Raw genomic sequence first — 9,488 nt, 5'->3', positions numbered from 1 at the left:
TGGGGGCGGCTTGGATGGACTGACCTAGATAGACAATCTGCGTGAGAGAGTATAGAGTGTGTCGATCAAGGCCCGAACATGGAGATATATCATTTGTTTGTGAAAGAAAACGAGGTTAATCAAGACTCAGATAAAGAGAGCGAGATTGAGCGAGTGTGGCCCACCATGCGGAAGAAAGAGTGAGACTATCTCGAGGGAGTGACCTAGATAGACAACGTGCGTGCTTGCATGGGCACGAAAGGTTGGGGGGCTAGATAGGCAATGCATGTATCTAGCGAGAAAGGGTGGGAGGGAGAGAGAGAGAGAGAGCTCGGCATGGGGTCCAATGGCGGGTGTGTGAGGTAAATACATTTGGTAATAGAGTGGAAAAAAGGGGTTGTGTAGTTGAGAGAGTTAGAGATCGACACATGGAGAGAAATAATGAACGTGTGTCGGAAACCGATAGCTTCCTAAGGTGGTTAGGAGAGGAAGATTGACCGATACAGGAAGTATGTAGCGTGTGTGCCGAGGGGGGGGGGGCTAAAAACAACATTTGAATGTAGATAGTACGAGACTTATATCGACGTTTCAATTTGGTGTACATTGTAAGATTTGAACTGAGGACCATGCATATGGGTAATTATTTCAAATTCGTGCCATACTAGGTTTGGAAAAGTTGACATTGACTCGTTTGTTGTTCTATTTTGTAGGTCATATGTTTGAATCCATCCAAAAGTTTTCTCACTACCATGGTGTTCATCATATACATATGAATTTATATTGAAAAAGTAGCATGGATACCATGAAATGCGAAATCCACATTAGAATTGGAGACGCTATGTAACACACACTCTAATTCAAATAACTAATTATGTGACACACACTCTAATTCAAATAACTAATTATGTACACACACTCTAATCCACGTTAGCATGGATACCATGGATACCGTTTCGATTTTTTTCTCAAATAACTCTGCCTTAATTAATTTATAGTATCTCATTTAGAATGACTAATTATTTGCAAGGAAAACACATGCATGGTAATACATACAGATTCATTTGCAAATGAAAGAAGATTCGTTTGCATTCTCAAATGTAGGCGCACCAGGCAGACCAGGGTTGTGTCGTGGTGGTCGCGTGTGTCGTACGGACGCTTAGCACCCAGCCACCCAGCCACCCCCCCCAAAAAAGAACGATGACAAAATAAGTTCGCACTTCCATGTTTCGGATTGAAATATCTGGCGGCCCCAATTCCAGCCCTGCAAAATCTCCCTTGTCCACCATCCCCTTCCATGCCTAGATTGCTCAAATCCCTAATTCGCCGCCAACCCAAGAAAAGTTCGAATCGCCCCTCATCTCGTCTCTTTCCCCACGTCTGTGCCGAATGACAATGACAAAGACGACGGTCGCGCTTCACCACCGCACCGGAGCTTCCTCATCTACACCCTTGTCCACCGCACTGGGTGGTCCACCGACAATGTCGGCCGCCGCTACCGACGTGCCTAACAGACACTGACTTCCACCGCATCAGGTGCGCTTCACCAACGCCGTCTCCCACCTCACCAGGGCTACTTCACCGAGCACATCATCGCACCTCCGCCCCCCGTTGGGGCTTCACCAACAGTCTCATCCACCGCATCGTAGCGCTTGGCTGTCACTCAAGATCTGCATTCATGCGCGGCCAGCCAGCGCATCACCCTCAATGGCTCTGAAGTGACCCACACTCTAGCTGGGCGAGCATGCCCAAGCGCCAACCCGAACTAGGTATCCACACATCACTCCTTGTGCACTGTTCCGACGATGTTGGGGTATCCTTTCACTTCTCTCTTAGCTTACACGCCTATGCAGCTCTGACTTTAACTCTTATTTCTTCTGGAGATATCAACTGAAACAAGCAAAACCATTTTTTAGCTAAGCATGACGGCGCTACGGGATCTGGTACACATCCTGCACACCCGTATAACCTTGTAAGTATCTGTCCTCCGGTACAACAACAAGGTCGATTCCTCTTATTTGATCAACTATGCGCCGTGTCAAAAATGCAGATGGGGATGCAAGGAGCACAAGGCCTGCACATCCAAGCAAGTGGTAACATGGGCTTGTACATGGAACATCCCAAGCGCAAGCAGAGCTGCAGTGAGCCTGTACAACAAGCTAGTGTAAGTCCCTGCATTTCATTTAATTCGTATTGGCCTGCGTGTATGATTTGTGTGCAGTGGTGGATCCATGAATTCAAGTTACCAGGGGCAAACATTTAACTTAAAAAATACGAAGGCACTTGCACTCCGCAAATCAACATAACTTGAGAAATGTGAAGCTATATGCACTTTGAAAACCTTCATTAGACACTTCAGGCTCAAGAACAACATGAGCTTGTATGTTTGCACCGGAAACTTGATTAGATACATCAGATTCTGTAAGTTTAGTATTGATTGGGGGAGTTATAAAATAAGAAGAAATTGGTTTCATTTTCTCATAGATTCCCTACATACAAGCAGTTTTACAACACCGTCAGGTTTAACTATTGGCCAGAAATTGAACTGTTGAATTAGATATAATCAGGGATGTGATGTACCTGCACGTTGCGCATGCTGCTCTTGCAAGATGTGACTGTCCGTTTGCGCAAGCTTGATGCCATGCCCGTGCTGCTGCCGCTGCCTCCCACGCAGGCTACACCCAGGGTTGGATCTTCATCTTCTTGTCCTTCCATTCGCTTGAAGCCCGGCGACCGCCCTCCAACGAGGGCACGAGGAAGTGTTGTGTCGGTCTGTCCAGTGGTGGCTAGGTTAGGAGCGAACCAGACTGGAGGCTGGAGCGAACGAATTGGGATTTTTCCTGCTATCGATCGATATGGGAGGCGCTCGTTTGGGCCGTGAGCCTGCTATAGGGCTTGCCTTGCACTTACGTTATTATCCATCCAAATTGAAATGTTTTTCTTCATTTTTTTACATTGCCTGATCGTGTGTTGGGACGAACAAAACTAGCCTGGGCCAACCTGGACGACTCAAACTAGGCGCACACTTTCCAGCCACCCGAGGCGGCCGCCCATACCAACCCCTATGGTGGCGTCACCCCTTTTTGCGTGTATGATTGGGGTAGTGAAAAATATTCCAGTGGTGCTTTTGATTTACCCATAGAATGGTTGAATTGCTTGTTTCTATGAACTAAGTTTGCCAATAATGTGAAGGATGCCAATCTTTTCATCCTATTGTAGATTGCTTAGATCTCGATATGCCAAATGTAATTGCATGAAATATATAGTAAAAGCCAATGTGATGTGTGTGGCTACAACTAGTCTGACTACACATCCTCGTATAACATATCAAGGACGCTTCATCTTACCAGATTAACCATTCGACTTACCAATGCAGTGTGGGAAGAAAGAAGTATTGGGACTGCATATCCAAGAAATTGATGCCATGGACTCCTTCGTAGAACCTTGTAAGCGAAAAATAAGTTGAAGTGTGCCTGTACAAAGAGATATCATAAGTTCAGTTACCTGCTTCTCGGAATTTTAGTTAGCCACTTATTGCAAAATTGTTCAATTACATTGCTTGGCTTAATTTAGTTTGCTAATGATTACATAATGCCATAACATGTTAATCCTATTATAGACTGCGCCTATCTATGTGTTTGATACTTACTATTAAGAATTACCTGTTTGCTTGAACTTAAATAGCTACTTAAGCACGTAGATAGCTGGTCATATGTACTTTTAGGGTGCAGCAGAATTCACGTGTAATTTACGTTCTGATACCCTGTTTGTTTAAATGGTTTGCTGTTATCACTTGTAGCACTAGTAATGTTTGCATGTTCATAGATAGACAATTGTCAGGTTTATATGAGGGACACTGTCTTTTTAACTTATATATGTGTTGGAATCATTTTTCTTACATCAAAGAAATTTACATATGTCTGTGTTGCTGGTAAACGGTACCGACTTGTTACTTTAATACGCTGCCACGAACTTGTTAGTTTTACTAGTTCATGGGTAATTAAATATGTTGCCAAAACTGGTTAGTTTTACTAGTTTGATGTTAGTTTCTTATGGCTCTTGCAAAACTTTATTTATTGATTGCTAACATTCAAGTTTGCAGGATCCAACTGAAACTCCGTTGGCACAATAGGTATGTTTTCAGAAACTTCCTTGTTTACCTGGTTTGCTGCTGTAACTTGTTGCTGTAATCATCTTACCAACTTCAAGTTTTCAGGATCCAATTGGAAGTCCAATTGCACAGCAGGTACATTTTCAAAAATATATTTGTGTAACAGGTTTGCTGTTGTAACTTATTGCTCTAATCAAGTTACTAACTACTCAACTTTTTAGGATCCAAGAGAAACTCCAATGCCACAACAGGTTCCTTTTGCAAAACTTGTTTGTTTAACTGCTTTGCTGCTGCAACCGGTTGCTCTAATGACGTTACTGGCTACTCAACTTTTCAGGATCCAAGAGAAACTCCAATGCCACAACAGGTACCTTTTGCAAAACTTGTTTGTTTAACTGCTTTGCTGCTGCAACAACCTGTTACAATGATGTTAATAACTACTTTTCAGCATCCAATTGAAACTGTTTAATTCCTTGTTTGTTTAACTGGTTTGCTGTTATATCCCAGTTGAGATGTTTTGCTAACTTTAACTTTTCAGAATCCAATCAGAACTTTAATGGCAAAACAAGTTAGCCCAAGATCAAAGAGCAAGGTCCCCATGGACGTTGTATCATCCCACAACAGTGGCACCGGCCCAATAGTGCATCATGAATTGCCAACTGTTGATGCTCTAGATGCTAAAGTAGTGGTAGAAAGAGATTCTGCTTCTGCACTCAGAGATGAAGTTGACATGTTGAGAAAGCAAACAACACAATCACAAGAAGTATTGAAGACAACCATTAAATATTTGGTGGATTTCAAAACAAAGCAAGCTAAGACTGACCGCATTGTTAAGCTCGTGAAGGAAAAAGGAAATTAAATTCCCACTTGGTAAATCATAGGTGAAATGTTCTTTCCATCGTTGAATAACCTTTGTGTCGTTTGTTCATGTAATCGATCAAACCATTTGTTTTAGAGATCATGTAATAATTGTTTTTTGTTCTTTGGTTTGTAATTTTATTTGAGCACAAGTCTGTATTAACTGATAAGACTCGGAGATATTTCATTTTGATTGTTTTCCAGACCTACAAATATGCCAATCAGGCTGAATGTGCATTCAGCAATAATAGTAGTATAGATGAACCATAAGTGGAACGCATCGGAAAGGGCCAAGATGTTGTACTAGCTTCGCTAAAAAAGGATGCTCTTCTAGCAAAAAAAGTACAACGGCCTGGCTTATGTATGTCAATTGATATTATTGATTCATATACTCTATAAGTGTTTATATGTCTGTTAGTTATGTACACTCTTGGTTGATTGACTCGGTATTTGAATCTTGATACATCGCTTGTGTACATATCTAAATGGGAGTACACATTATGCTGCGTGTGACATTTGAGTTGGACATAAAGTGTTCCAAATATTCAAATTCACCTTAAACTGGATTCTAGCTTCTGAATTCGAGTATCGGCATTTGTAAATCATATTCATATATGACAGTGGAATACATCTTTGTCGTGCTTTTGAAGATATATAAAAGCACATAGAATGATTTATAAAGATTCGTATAAGAATACAAAATGGATTTGAATTTAGTTGCCAGGGTAAACATGGATGCTTATTGTCCCAAAATTTGAAAGAAGCGGCAAAATGTCCACTCCCACATCGGTTGCCCGAAGCCAAGTGTTTGGGAGATGGAAATTACTGTCTACCCCTTACACGGACATTCCATCGGCTCGATTTCCACTACTCTCAATAGGGGTAGGTTAGTAACTTCAATTAGACGTGACACAACCGCCTCTGAGCCCATTCTGACACGGTGGGCGTCAAACATGGGCGGCAAAACACATTTGATTCAAGCTTGTCTGAAAGACCCCTGTTTCTCCCTCCATTTCCCCATTCATACACGGTGGGCGGCAAAACAAACTCGACTCGGCCGAAATCGATGTAGGCAAATATTTTCAATAGGGGCAGGTTTGTAACTTCACTCAGACGTGACACAGCCGCCCTACCTGTCAGCCCCATTCATACACCATGGGCACCAACCATGGGCGCCAAAACATCCTCTCCTCGCCCGAAATCACTTTAGGAAAATATTGGCGAGATGCGAGATTACCGTCCTATCCCCAACCGACGAGACGTCCAAATTTTAAACGGGGGCTAAGTTCATAACTTTCCCATATTTCAGACAGGCGCGTCCCAAAAACATGGTTCCTCGTACCTCTCCCTCCATTTTCCCATTCGTACACCGTCCGCGCTAGAACACCATCCCCACACCAGCCTCCTCCGTCCACCACCCCATCCATCGCCACCGTTCTCCATCATGCCGGAGCGCCTACCAAGACCGCGTCGTCCACTCCTAGAGATGGACGTTTCTCATCCACGGCGACAGACCAAGAGACTTGCATCATGTCCTCTTGCTTCATCGGCGCCGTCGTCCTCTTTGCCAGGGTCGCTCACGACCTTCTCTTCCACCGCAACGGGACTTATCCCCCGATGCACCTGTCCACCGTCACAGATCTGCTTCAACGCCACCGACAGCCATCGCACCCCCGATGCCTACATGGCGCCGCAAGAGAGGTGGTACTTCATATCTCCTCAACTTTTTGATCTCAACCAGAAAATAGATCCTAACTTGGTTACTGTACTTTCTTTTCAACTCTTAGAATTTAGTTCTTAGTTTGAAGCAAACAATGGATGCTAAATAGCATTTCTCCGGTTTGCAGCTTTAAATCTGCCATGGCATAGTCATAATAGGGTTTAATTGATCATGCTTAAGGTTTAATTGATCATGTTGGTTCCGTGGTGGTTTCTTTAATAGAAATTGAAGGGAAACCCTCTTTTGCTCAAAAAATGCGTAGGGTTTCTCCCTTTTATGATCACTATACGATCAGCATACGTGCTTCGTGTCATAATAACACTGCTCCACCCATCAAACTAAACAAGCTTAGTTGTTCAAATGCGAATCTGATATTGTTAAAACAGAGTCGTTTAATTGGTCAGTTAAATGTTCCTAATTTAGTTTCGAAAATGCATGTTCGCCACTCGGGTGTGTATCTCTAGAGGGTGCCCACGGTGGGCCGTGGCCCACCCTGGGATTTTGGGTTGGCCCAGGCCCCGATTCCCCTCTGTTTTGTTGCGTGCTTCTGATCTCTACTCACCCCCGGCCGCCTGCCTTGTCGGCGACTTGCCGTCCTCGGACGGCATGACTCTAGGAGGAGACGCCGAACTAACAGGAGGTCAGGAGCCGCTCGCCCAATAGCGCCACCGCTGCCCGGGCACGTCGTCGTGCCTATCTTCCTAGTCCGTTCAAGGCTCAGACGTGCAGCCCCCACTAAGCCAAACTGATTTATCCTAAGATACCTCCTCAACACTAAGAAGCGACTCCTCATCACCCATTTTCTAATTGATTCATTACTCATTAGGCAGGTGTGACGCCCCGAGACCGTTGCGCCAGGTGTCTTCTAGTTATTCGTTGATGTTGCCTTGTCATTTGCTTGTGTGTCGCATCTTGCCATGTCATCATCCGCATTGCATCTGCATGTTTTTTAAACTTGCATTCGTCCGGGTCTCCCAGTTCTTTCCGTTGTCTGTTCTGAGTCCAGACACACTTGCACGCGCCCGCGCCACCTCCGAAATATTATTTTATAAGTGGCCAGAAAATGTTCTCGAAATGGGTTGAAAGTTGGCATGTGGTGTTGTTATGTTGTTAGTAGGTCGCCTGCCAAGTTTCATCGCATTCGGAGTTCGTTTGATGCCCCAACGGATATCTATAGCGACAATATAGTCGGTCAAATGTCGGACGTTTTTGGTCTCCGAAAACAGTCGCCGGGTCTCTCTCTTCTCTTCTCTCAGCCCAAGGCTTTCTGCACAGTCCACTACCATTCACCACCGGGCCCTACCTAACCTCTCCCGTCAGCCCGCGACCCTCCTCGCGCGCGCGTCCGATAGCTGTCCCGGACCTGACCCGGGCAGTCGTCACCGTTGGGTCCGGATCATCCCCAAACATCTACAAAACATCTCCATTTTGTTAATTGGACTTCCTAACATATATTTTTCTTGGCCGTCCGATTATAATCGTAGGGATGAGATAGCCCTACCCTAATCCCTACCTATATATATAGTCAAACCCTAAATCCTAGGGAGATGTCCCATCCTTCCTATTCCGCGCTGCCACTCCACCGAGTTCCCCCTTGGGGTCTCCCCTCCATCTCCCTAGTTTTATTCACCGAGCCAACCGGCCACCACCGATCCTTCCATCCGTCGATCCGCACCAATCCTGCCCGAGCCCCGAGCCAACACCAGCAGCAGCACCGGAGCCAGCCTCGCACCTCCTCTCCCGTTCGTTCTTTCTTTCCTTCCCCTGCTGCCTCTGCTCATCTCCCTCCCTCCCTCTCTCTCTCTCTCTCTCTCCCGTTTTGATGTGCAGCCGCCACCATGCTCCGCGACCCTCCTGCAAGCTGTCGCTAATGCTGGTCTACTTCAGTTCGAGCAGGAGAGGATGCTCGCGCCCATGCCGTCGCCTCAGGTTGCTCCCCGGAGTCCCTGCTTGTCGGAGTAGGCTACCAGCACCGCCGCTCCTCTGCGCCCGAACTGCACCAAGCCGCCATGAACGCCAACGCCTGGAGCTCCAAGTCCACCGTTGCCCTTATCCGGTCGCTCCGCCTTGGATCCGGTCGGATCCCCCTTGCCTTCGTCGTCTTCCGCTGGTCCCGAGCGCCGCCGGTCACCTTCTCCTCGACCCCGGAGTTTGTCCTGCTGCTGCGTTCCTCTGCTTCGTCCAGGACGAGCGCTCGCCCGCATGGGTTGACCGCGTCCCGCTTCGTCGACCGGCCTCCCGTGCCAGATCGCGAGGCCCGGCCTCCTTCGATCCAGCCGGCCTGCTTGGCCTCTCTTTAGCCTGGGCTTGGCCCATGGTGAGGCCACCCCTGAGCGCCCTCCCTTTTTTCCTTTCTATCGGGCCAGCCAGATTCGGCCCGCTTACATTTTTTTCCAGATCGGCGAATTTGTCTATTAACCAGGGTTTTGCTGTTTTACAGAAAACCCCTTGCACAACATGCATATAATAACTCACAAACGGTGCATCATTTTAAAACAAACTTTATATGTAAAATGCTTAGAATTTTGTGTAGATTAATAATTTGCCACTTTCGTCCATGTTTAAAATGGTGTTTGTTTTAAATTTGCTCAAATGCCATGTTAAAATGTTTTAATTCATAACTTAATAACCGTAGCTCCAAACCTAATAAACTTTATATGTAAATGGGGTAGAAAAATGCCTAGATTAACATGGTGGCATCACTTTGCATGTTTGATAAATTTAAAATTGTGTTTAGGGCAGAATAGTACCAAACCTAAAATATGCACATGAGGAGTTTCCGGACTTGTTGTTTGTTGTTCCGGCCTCATTTAAACTTGCCTA

This window comes from Triticum urartu, chromosome 6A, assembly GCF_056163025.1.
Source record: "Triticum urartu cultivar PI428250 chromosome 6A, HENAU_Tu73, whole genome shotgun sequence".
Lineage (NCBI taxonomy): Eukaryota > Viridiplantae > Streptophyta > Magnoliopsida > Poales > Poaceae > Triticum > Triticum urartu.
The sequence above is the reverse complement of the archived record's forward strand: the minus strand, read 5'-3'. Positions refer to the sequence as shown.